This window comes from Lepidochelys kempii, chromosome 9 (genome assembly GCF_965140285.1).
Source record: "Lepidochelys kempii isolate rLepKem1 chromosome 9, rLepKem1.hap1, whole genome shotgun sequence".
In the NCBI taxonomy this organism is placed as follows: Eukaryota; Metazoa; Chordata; order Testudines; family Cheloniidae; genus Lepidochelys; species Lepidochelys kempii.
In genome coordinates this window covers 33,348,327-33,360,392 of record NC_136388.1, presented here as the reverse complement: position 1 = coordinate 33,360,392, position 12,066 = coordinate 33,348,327, and the positions used below count along the sequence as shown (strand labels likewise).

Here is a 12,066-nt window from a genome sequence, read left to right as displayed (position 1 = left end):
GGATGCAGGAAGGGGTTCCAGATTGGGGGGGGGCGGGGCTTAAGGCCCGGGATTGGAGTGTGGACTTATCTCCGGCGGCTCCTAGTCAGCAGTGCAGCCAGGGTGCAGAGGCAGGCTTCACAGCTGTCCTGGTGCTGCACACCGCACTGTGCCCCAGAAAGGGCCAGCAGCAGGTCCGGCTCCTAGGCAGAGGTGCACGCAAGTGGCTCTGCACAGCTGTCACCCACAGACACTGCCCCTGCCCAGCTTCCATCGGTGGGAACCAGCCAATGGGAATGCAAAGTCAGTGCTCAGGATGGGGGCAGCGCACAGAGCCCCGTGGCCCCCTGCCTCGAAGCCAGACCCGCTGCTGGCCTCTTCCAGGGGGCAGCGCAGTGTTGGAACAGGTAGGCACTAGCCTGCCTTAGCTGGGCAGCACCACTGACGAGACTTAACGTCCCGGTCGGCAGTGCTGACCAGAACTGCTAGGGTCCCTGGGTGCTGAGCAAGGTGACCCAGTACTGGGTCACGACTTGCACTTTGAAACACACTGTCCTAGAATTCCATCATGCAATTTCAGTACTTTTCTTATTCAGAAGTGGTTAGATTCATAAGTAAATCTGAGACCCTTCTCATCCACTGAATTCCTTTATCTTTTCAAGAACAAGCCCCACACAGACAGTACTGTAAGCGTTCTTCCCTTATTTAGATGCCTACAAGGCACAGCTTAGCTTTCTTGTTTATAGCTACTATGACATGTAATTTTAACAAAGTTTGTTCAAATTACATCAGCAGGGTGCTGATTTAACATGTAAAGTTATAGACATTACATACATCAAGTGAACTGCTAAGATTGTGTATGTTCAATACCCATTATTTGCAACAGAATATTAGGCAAGGTTTCACTGGCTTGCCTTTTTCATACAGAAGAAATATCCCATTGCTGCTTAATGCCGAAGTACTGGTCCATAGCTATTTTGCTTTCACATACAAGGTCCTTAACAGTCTTGAACTTGAGAGGACAGTGTATAATGTTTCAAGCACTTCCCACCACATACCTTTTGAAGACATTTAACAAGTCTGGCACCCAAACTGCCCTCCTGCCCCTGGCAGGAGTTGGAACAGTGATTCCCAGGCAATGACATTTCAAGAGGCCAGATATGATAGGAAGGGTAGCAATAAAAGGTGCCAAGATATAGGCAGGTGAGTTCCAGCAGTTACAGCATGGGACAGAGTCTGGAGACCTGAGCTCTGCTACAACTATCACTCAACCACTGCATGACTTGTCCACTGTGTCAGTTTCCCCACCTGTAAAATGGTTTTTAGTACTTATACTGAAGTGTTCTGATATCCCTTAGTAAAAGCATTAAGATCCAGATCCTCAGATGAATTTAGATGCCTAACTCACATTGATCTGTGCCTAAATGCCAAGCATTAGCTGTATTTGAAGCCAGTGGACCATTGCTACTACTAATTTAGTGTGCTTCAGGTGGACTAAAAGAATATCTGCCAAGAATGTGTCTCCAATGACAGCTGCTGGGCAAAGATGAGCCTCAAAAGAGCGACTGTGTCTGAACTCTGGCTTTATGCATGTCTGTCACGCAGAACTCGATCTCACCACTGACCTTCCCCCTTAGTCTCTGTCAAAGGTTACCTGCAGTTGGAGCATGAGAAGGAGAACAGTACTTTGTTGCTCAACTGCCAGCTAGGTTCTGTTTATGAAAGGCCAGAGAAGATCATGGAGACCATATTTATCACACATACTCATGCCAAAAGTCTAAAAAAAAAACAAAAAAAAAAAACACACAAAATGGTTAGTAGGGTAGAATAAGCAAACACCAAGTTCTGGATGCAGAGATGTTATGGTACCACTATGTGGAGTCCACCATTTCACCAGTACTGCTCCTGGACAAGACCTGGTGCCCGTAGGGGCCTGACAAACCCAACAATTGCAAGCAGATTAAAGCCTCACTGGTAGTCCCAGCTGGACTACACAAGCAGTTTCTACTTAGTGCTCATGTATGACCAACAGATCTACATTAAGCAGAGCCAGCAGACCTCTCCAATTATCACTTTTGACAAGGGTTGACTCAAGAGCATGATTAGCAATCAGGCCACCTCATTCTGCTGTCAAGTATGTAGTAGGACTATTGCTTACCAGAAGGCCACCTCCTTCAAAGTAACTTCTTTACAAGTTTAGAGAAGGGAGAAAGATTAGTCCCTTTCAACAATTTCACTTTAGGCTATACTAAGCAACAAATGGTTTCCTTTCTCCAGCAGGTGGAAATAAGCCAGTAAGTTTCCTAAATAGGAAGCATGACAAATTGTTTCTCTGCTGGTGAAGCGTTTGGGGGATATTCCAGGGTACACCAACATATGTTCAGCCTAGCATAGAAAGAGGGGGATTTCATATCAAGTGATATGCCTTTCCATTCCCAGTTACTGTGCTTAACATAATGGATGAGCTGTTGTAGCTGGAACTGTTAGAGAAGTATTTCTAACTCCAAGATCATAAGGATTTTTTTTTAAATCCTTAATTAGTTCTACAGTCATAGAAACAGGAGAGCCTATGTCCCGTCAGTCAACGCAATGGCAGACATTCAAACTCCCAGCCACTCAATCTGGTTTATACTCGGCAAAACTGATCCTGAGAAGCTAGCTGAAGCAGACAATACCTTACTAGTGTCAACATGAAAAGGTCATTTTAAAAACAGAAATTGTATGGATTTATTACACAAGCATCTTAATACTGAATAAGCCTGAAATGCCATGGGAAGACAGACAAAAAACAAAAAGCCACACATGCTAACTCAGGATAATCAAAGCCCTGTAACATGTTACTATACCAAATTAGTTCTGCAGCTTAAGGCTTACTTTGTTTTTTTTAAATTCTTCAACATTTTGGTTAAAGGAAGGAATTACAAGCTTCAACAAACCACCACCAACCAAACGACAATAGCAAAATATGCAGAGACATCACTACACAATCCACAGTGCTCACAGTATTGTGCATCCAATTTCAGCAAGTGAATTGAGTTCATTTAGGTTTCATATGATGCAACACGTTTTGAAATAGACATTCAAGGCAAGTCCTCCTTTCCAATTTTGCTGCCAAACAGTCAAATTTGACTTGCATTTTTATGGTTAGCTTGCAGTACATTGTTCAACTGATGTGATCAACTAGATATGTTTTTAGATATCAAGGCCTGCTTTAAGACCTCAACTGAATCCCTACTAACGAGAAAAAAAAATTAATTTCAGAAAATTTGTTAAACTGAATAACCCTGAAAATGGTATTGTAGGGTTCCACATGCATTATTTCAACAATATCTATGCAATCCAAGTAAAGTAGTCAGCATGGGGGGGAGGGGGGAGCAGCAAAGAGAACTGGCATGCCCCATAAACATCCTGTGACAAATTAAGCCCAAGTCCCTTTCAAATAGCCACAAATAACGTCAGCAGATTAAATTATGCCTGACACTTGTGCAATTTTATTGTGTGAAACAGGTCTGCATATATGTAACTGACTGCACATTAACAAATATTTATTATGGTCCATTTTAGAAAAAAGAATATACTCTCAACTGAGGGCTTGTCTTCACGTACAGCTGCACTAGTGCACTAGTGCAGCTGTACGGCTGTAAGGCTTTAGTGAATACACTACTACACAGGAGAGCTTTTCCCCTCAGCGTAGTTAATCCAACTCACCATGAGGCGATAACCATGTCGAAGGGAAATGCTCCCCCATGTAGACAGTGCTAGGTCAATGGGAGTTAGTTATACCGACATAAGTCACTGGAGGTGTCGATTTCTCACACCCCTGAGCCATGTAGCTATACTGATATAGGTCTGTAGTATAGACCTGGCCTCATTCTCTTAGCTGTGCTGGCTCCACGGCAACAGGACAAAGCAGTATGACAACAACAAAAAAAAAAAAAGGTCCACTATTTTAGTCATTAAAGCAAGTAGAAGAGATTATAGGGGAAACATCCTCATAGCTGTCTGGCTTTATAAAAGAAATTCAAACAACCAGTTGAGGTTGCCTCTACATGATACCAAGAAATGTTACAATTAAACATTTAGAAATATGGAAGTGAGCAGTAGTTTCGGAAAAAATTTCACAGCACTTGCACTTCATAAAACCTTAGAGGAAAAATGCATGTAAGATTACATATTCTAAAAACCTTATTTACCCATTATATTTGCTTATTACATGGATACCAATACACCCTAAATGTTAACTGTTAGAAGGAATCTGTCAATACAGTTAATCTCTTGAGAAAAAGTGTAAAAAACAAGGCCAACCTAAAAACTATCAAGTAGTAACTTTTCACCTTCACTTGGAAAGGTCTGATACTTCTTAAAAGTAATTTGCTTCCAGAATGAGAAGAAGTTTTTGTGGATGAACACGTTTTCCTACCTCCACACAACTTGGATATTGACAAGCAATACCCTTCACCCATTATCCACTACTAAAGAGCGAAAATAATTCCTCATCCTTCTTAAGGACAACATTGGCTTTTCCCAACCCCAAACCCGCAAAAGGAACAACTTCAAAGCCACTTCTCTTCTCCTCCCAACCAAGCAAAGTAGAAACCCTAAAGTTTCAAAAAGTAGGAAGCACAAACAGTCGCAAATAGGGATGCAAAGATCAAAATGCATGATCAAAAGACCTGATCAAAATGACAGGCTAGGAGAATGGTCTATGAAGCAGCATTCTGAATGGATGAGAGGAAAAAATACTTCTGTCAAGGCCAGAGAAAAAGCGATGTTGCAGTAATCAAGATGCAAGATGAGAACCTGGATGAGTTTTAGCTGTGTGGATACACAGGGAAAGCCACATATCTTAGAAGTGTTATGTGGAAAGCATCTGCAAGACTTGACTAGATCCTGTTACACAGCTTATGTCTAAAGGGGACACCCTAAAGAGGTCCTAGACAGAGAGAATACCCATGTTACTGGCCTGAACAACAGGTAGTATGGCAATGTCCACAGTGATTGAGAAAGGAGGTAATGAAAAGGGTTTGGCAGAGCGAGGAAGGATTAAGAGCTCTGTGTTAGCCTGTTTGAAGATAAGTGATTGCTTCAACATTCACATGGATATGTCAGAGAGAAAATCTGTTTTTAGTTTGGACAGAAGGAAACAGGTATGGAGTAGAAAGGTATATCTGCAAGTTCTCAGCATAGAGACTATACTGAATTTGTCTGCAGATGAGATTATCCACGTGTGGAGAGAACCCACACACAGAGCTGGGGAAGATAGGGGATTTTCCTATCAACATGCTGAAGGAGTAGTTAGAGAGGCCAGAGTACTGGAAGCCAAGGAAGGACAGTTTTAAGACAAGCATGGTCAATGGCTGAAGGCAGCCGACCGATCTATGACTAGTAAGAGATCATTTGAGAGACAGAGACATGAAAGGGGTAGAAGAGGAACTGCAGACAACAATGCAAACAGTGTAGTTAATGATTATAGAGATGAAAATGAGAACGGACATAGTTGGAGAGGCAAGCAGAGCAATGGTATTTTTAAGACTGAAGCAACTAGACCATATTTGTACTGTGAAGGAAGACCCAGAGGAAAGTGAGAGGCTAAAGAGAAATGTATGGGAAAGGACAAGAGTGAGTGTGAGGACTACCAGGAGATGGGCCAGGGTCACTGGAACTGAAGTGGTTAAAAGAAGAGAGCAGAGGAGACTTCTGAACTTGACAGAGAAAGTAAGAGCTGAGGAAGGAGGAAACGTGTCATTTTCTCTTGGAAGAAATCTGAAAAATCCTGTCGTTTGAGGAATTAGTCAAAGGTGTGAGAATATAACTAGGATTGCAGACAGGGAATTCAATTATGTTGGCAAAAATTAAGGAGGAGAGAATGAACTTGTGATGAACAAATCAGCCTCGTCAAGAAGTGCTGCAGAGGATCTCTGACAAAAGTGAAATTATATAATACAGGAGTTGGAGTAAGGCTGAGCTGGAAGTTGACAAATTAGACCTTGCAATGGGAGAAAAGAGCAAAAAGGATGAAGCATGGAGAGAAACAACCACCTTATCAGTGGAAGAAATGGAAGAGAAGATAGAGAGGAAAGGGTTAATGAAAGAGCAGTGCTTGGTGAAAATAAAGTCAAAGGAATGGCTGATTGGATGAGTGGGAGAGTTGAAGCAGGTAGGAGCAAATCAAAAAATGACAAGATGAGGGAGAGGAAACATGAGCCACATGGTTGGATGAGTCATCGAACATGGAAGTTGACATCACAGAGGACAAATATGGGAGACTGAGGAGAGAAGAGACCAGCAGCTGAAATCAGAGAGGAAGGCTCATAGGAAGTTGGGTGGATGGTAAACAGCAGCATGGAGAAGGAGTGGAAAGAAGAGTGATTCAGTGCTGTTCAAAAGAGAGGAGAAAAAAAGTGGGAAGAGTTGGAAGTAGGGCTGTCAATTAATCATGAGTTAACTCAAATTTTAAAAGATTGAATGAGTTTTAAAAAGATTAATGGCACTGTTAAACCAACAGACCAATTGAAATGTTATATTTTTGCATTTTTCCCCTACATTTGCAAATGTATCGATTTCAATTACAACACAGAATACAAGGTGTACGGTGCTCACTTTATATTACAAATATTTGCACTGTAAAAATTTTACATAAAAGTGTTTCAATTCACCTCATACAAGTACTGTAGTGCAATCTCTTTATCCTGAAAGTGCTACTTACAAATGTAGTTTGTTACATCACTGCACTCAAAACCAAAACAATGTAAAAACTTCAGAGCCTACAAGTCCACTTCCTCCTGATTTCTTGTTCAGCCAATCACTCAGACAAACAAGTTTGTTTATATTTGCAGGAGATAATGCTGCTCACTTAATTATAATGTCACCTGAAAGTGAACAGGCATTTGCATGGCACCATTGTAGCTGGAGTCACAAGATAATTACATGCCAGATGCACTAAAGATTCATGTGTCCCTTGATGCTTCAACCACCACTGTAGAGGACATGCGTCCATGCTGACGACAGGTTCTGTTCGATAATTATCCAAAGGAGGGCAGACCAATACATGTTCATTTTCATCATTTGAGTCAGATTCCACCAGCAGAAGGCGGATTTTCTTTTTTGATGTTTTGGGTTCTGTAGCTTCTGCATCAGAGTGTTGCTCTTTTAAGACTTCTGAAAGCATGCTCCACACCTCATCCCTTTCAGATTTTGGAAAGCACTCCAGATTCTTAAATCTTGGATTGAATACTGTAGCTATCTTTAGAAATTGGTATCTTCTTTGCATTTTATTAAATTTGCAGTGAAAGTTTTCGGGGGGTGGGGGAGGCGACACAACATGCTGGGTCATCATCTGAGACGGCTATAACATGAAATATAAGGCAGAATGTGGGTTAAACAGAGCAGGAGACATACAATTTTCCTCAAGGAGTTCAGTCACAAATTTAATTAACACGTTATTTTTTAACGAGCGTCATCAGCATGGAAGCATGTCCTCTGGAATGATGGCCGAAGCATGAAGAGGCATATGAATTTTTAGTGCATTTGGCAAGTAACTATCTTGTGACGCCAGCTACAACAGTGCCATGCAAATGCCTGCTGTCACTTTCAGGGGACATAATTAAGAAGTGAGCAGCATTATCTCCCATAAATGTAAACAAACTTGTTTCTCTTAGCAGTTGGCTGAAGAAGTAGGACCGATTGGACTCTCAGGGTCTACAGTTTTAAGTTTATTTTTGAATGCAGGTTTTTTTGTACATATTCTACATTTGTAAGTTCAACTTCCATGATAAAGAGATTGTACTACAGTACTTGTATGAGGTGAATTGAAAAACTTACTTATAATATTTACACTGCAAATATTTGTAATAAAAATATAAAGTGAGCACTGTACACCTTGTATTCTGTGTTGTAATTTAAATCAATATATTTGAAAATGTAGAAAACATCCAAAAATATTTAAATAAATGGTATTCTACAGTCTAACCGCACAATTAATTTTTTTAATCACTTGACAGTCCTCGTCGGAAGCAGAAAGGAGAGAGGACAACCCCACCCCAACCACCAGTCCGATCTAAAGCACAGAGAATACACAGAGTTTTATGCTGCTGTTTGGACCACGCTGCACCAGAAAGGTCTTCACCCTACCTTTAAAAAAAAAAAAAAGAGGAAGAGCAGAAATCATGCACTCATATACAAATGAAGATTAAGTATAAGACAAACTTGTGGTACTTCAGTATCTGAAATTATGTTCTCACTTAGTTTAAAATTACACATTTATTTACAAGACTAGACTCATTGCCCCATCTATCCCTGATTTATGGAGATTTCAGCACAAGAAAGAAGGTGGCATTTGTAAGAAACAAATCCTTGAAAAAGTTAAAGCATCCTTAAACTAATACAACTAGCTTATGAAAGGGTGGAGTTTTACCAGGACACCTTCTGACCTGGATTGACTGGGAGGAGTTTCCTGTTTGCTAGCACTTTTCATACAGTTTTCAACAGCAAATTGAATATATTGACATTGAAGAAACATCTGCTAGAACCTCCAAAGTCTTTCAACTCTTTTAGATAGTGCGCTAATAAGAATTCCCCTATACATATTCCTACACCACAACTAGTTATCTGTATAAGAGTAGTTTATACTTCAGAAATATTTCTACTAGTTATTTCAACACAAACTGTCCCGCAATCAGTAAACATGCCAAGTCCAGAATAAAATTTCAAAGCTACTAAAAGCACAATAACCTAAATATTTAATCAACTAATATTCAGTAGAATTGGAACTTGTTCTTTTCCACCCATTCAGATATTTTGCATGTGCAAATTAAAATGCAACAGTCAAGCTTCAGACAACAATGCTCACAAGCATTCAAGCCATCTCAGTAGTACGAAAGTGTTTTTACAAAAGAGGAATAATACACTCTAAACTTTGAGTCTAGAAGCTAAGCCGGTAGCGTTTAGTTTACTTTTCCTGCCTTAAACTGCAGAGAACCAGCTTGGCTTAAGGAAAGTAGTACTGTCCCATGCAGACATGTGACCTAGGAAAATTCTTCTGCAGATCAGGACCACTTGCAGCTGAGTAAGATAGAATTTTTTGTATTTGAACCTTGCTGTTCACTGCTAGGAAGCTGCTAGATGCAGGAGCAGAGACATAAGTATACATTTATGCTCTAAAACAAAAAATATACTAGGTAATTTCAGAGTTCCAATAATGCTTCCACCAATTCAACTGAACTGAGTTAGCAGCAGTGGAAATCCTAGTGTAGATGTTCTAGGCCATTTTTTCATCTCCATGTAAGCTAAAACGTGCTTGAAGTAAGAAGTCATCTCTGCTCTCAAGAGATGCAAATCAAGTACTCTGCAAGCAGCAGCACCTTCTGTCCAGGGCTTTGGTATTCCTTCTCATAGCCAGCAATAATGGAGTTGGAAGCCAAAAACGTATGCATACTCAAAGGAAGAGCAAAAAAGAAAGGGTGGTGAGGACACTAGCCTTTTACCTCCCTTTAGTAGTCAAAAGAGCTACAACAGCAGCAACCTGTGTCTCTCTCCTTCCCTCCCCCTGTCCCCGCATCAACCAAGAAATGAGAGGCTAAAGTATGTTGGTTTCATATCAAGAAACTGTTTAATAGTTCCACTGCTGCACCCCTTTTCCCTCCATTTCTATTGCTGCCCTGCCTAGCCAACAGAAGTAAGATTAGGTTTACTTTTCTGGCTAATAAGTGACAGTTTCTGAAGCCCTACCTTCTGGTTTGAAGTTTTCATTCAGTATCTTTATTGATTGGTTTGTAACTAATAGGTTACTCCTCTCAGAGGAAGCAAATCATGGCTTAGTATTTTGGCACCCTTCTCACATTGCGGTTTGCTTCTTCCATATTCTATTCAGAAAAAGATTAGAGGCTCAACAAAAAAAGTACACTTGAGTCAGATGACCCTATGGCTCTGACCTCGGACATTGAGATCAACTTGTTTAAAATAATCGTGTTCAGATAAGCTAAGCTATCTGACAAGGTATTGAGCTAATCAATCAAGAACATTAAAGATCAGCGCTCTGCCACACTCTTCAAAAGGGTCTAGACCTTTCTTCCATGCACATTGATTAGAGTCCCTGCAGTAGATCCCTGTCTAACCCCATATTTTCCACAAAAAAGCATTGAGAGTCCATTAGACTAAAAGCAACTTTTGAAACCCCAGATATGTAAGTAGATCAGGAAATGTCTAGGAAGATGCGATTAGGTTTCTCTTATTTCTTTATGGCTTGTGGTCTCCTCTGTGCTAACCCCAGGTGCTTTTGTTTTGTTTGTAATCTTCAAACTGGACCTCAAGAAAGCTATTCTTTATTCTTCATTTTTGTATTTGCTCTTTTTAAATCTAGCAATAGCCTGAGGTTTCAGATGTATTTATTCCCCCTTTTTTTTAAGAACAGGATTGGAGTTTTGTATCTTGAGAGGTTTGTGCACATGCTTAATTAGCTGATGGCAACAGCTGATTTCCTTTGTTCCTTCTCCCCCCTCTCCCCTGCCCAGGAAGAGCTGAGAGGAGATGAAAGGGCTCATGGGTACCCCACAGGAAGGAATTCCCAAGTGCACCTTCTTGAGTTCTCAAAGGGGTTTTTGCACTTGGGTGGTGGCAGCATCTACCCATCCAAAGGTCAGAGAGAAGCTGTGACCTTGGGAGTTTAATACAAGCCTGGAGTGGCCAGTATTAATTTTTAGAATCCTTGTGGGCCTCCCACCTTCTGCGCTCGAAGTACCAGAGTGGGGCATCAGCCTTGACAACATCAATGTGTTTTATTAGTGATACACAAATCATATGACATTCTGTTTGTCTGTTCAAGTTCAGTTCAGATTGGTAGGGGCCAACACACACCAGCTAATGCTTGTTTGGTGAGCTACAAAGTGAGATCAGCCCAGCTCTTAAGATTAATCCACAAAATGCCCCACTACAGTTGCTCCCCCTCTGAAGCCAATGGCTAAATGGACATATTGAATGAACTACATTCTTTCACCCTGAAATTGTCACTCTGTATCAGAATGAAGATATGTCAGCGGAGCTGGTAAAGCTTGCACTAGCAGTCTTTGGAAAATTTATTCAGAAGCTAGAAAAAGGACTGCACAGTGGCCCTTGAGACACTGTGTATATATATGTTTATTTTTGTCAAAGTCTAAAGCACATCATTTTGCAGTAGCATGTAGCACTGCCTCAGCCAGGTTTGGACCCATTGTTCTAGGTCCTGTACAAATATTGTGTTCTACACTGTCGTGCCCCGAAGAGTTTTCAATCTTAAGAAATGTGTAGATGAGAGAAATAAGTGAACAGTTCTTAGGAGCAGTAATCAACTCACCTCACACCACGTAGCTATCAGGTCTTAGTTCACTGACAAGGTGAGTTTTGAGAAAGGATTTAGAGGCTAAAAGGACTTTACGGATTTGGACTGGAAGCTTTTTCATCTCATAAGGGGCAGCACAGGAGAAATACTTGTTGGTGAAGTAGACAATCTACCAATGATTTCTAGCTTCGTTCACTTAAGTGAAGGAAGGAGTTGATTGAACTAAATTAGGGTAGATAGGTAAGGCAGGGAAGAGCTGTTAAGGGTTTTGAAAATAAGGATCAGTTTGATACAGCAGAAGAGCCAATGAAGGGATTTAGAAGGATAATCTAGTCAAGCAGCCTGAAGATTATTTTAGCAGCATTCTAAATGAACTTGGAGGGGAGAAGTTTAGTGGCAACTACAATACTCAAGATGCAAGATGATCAGGGTTTGGACAAGAGTTTCGACAGCACAGGGACAGAGAAATGGTCAGATCTTACAGATGCTATGCAGTAAGAAGCAATAAGGATTAGACATGATCTGGATGCATGGGGTCAGGATTGACTCTGCCCCATGGTGAAATCAAGATTACCAGCTTGAGCAATAGGAAGAATGGAGGAGTTATGTACCCATGAAAGAAGGGGAGGGAAAAGGAAATCGGGAGCTCTTTTTTGCCAAGTTAAATTTCAGCTGGTGACAGTTTATTCATGGGAATATGCCACAAATTTAGGAAGGTTTTATTTTTGCTCATTTTTTTTAAATTAAAACCCAATATCCATTCATATACTCTAGGA

At 40.8% G+C, this 12,066-nt stretch overlaps 1 protein-coding gene across 10 annotated transcripts in view; it reads right to left on the bottom strand.

Moving 5' to 3' along the window:
• The window catches only part of TRIP12 (thyroid hormone receptor interactor 12), a 150,797-nt gene that overhangs the window by 116,331 nt on the left and 22,400 nt on the right, over window positions 1-12,066 (bottom strand). Inside the window, exon 1 of one of the 10 annotated variants that reach the window (XM_073359824.2) lies at window positions 1,038-1,061. The exons of the other annotated variants lie outside the window; for them this stretch is intronic. The gene's annotated coding sequence lies outside the window, so the exon portion shown is untranslated. Of the gene's footprint in view, window positions 1-1,037; window positions 1,062-12,066 lie in introns of those variants that run through there. 10 annotated transcript variants of the gene reach the window in all.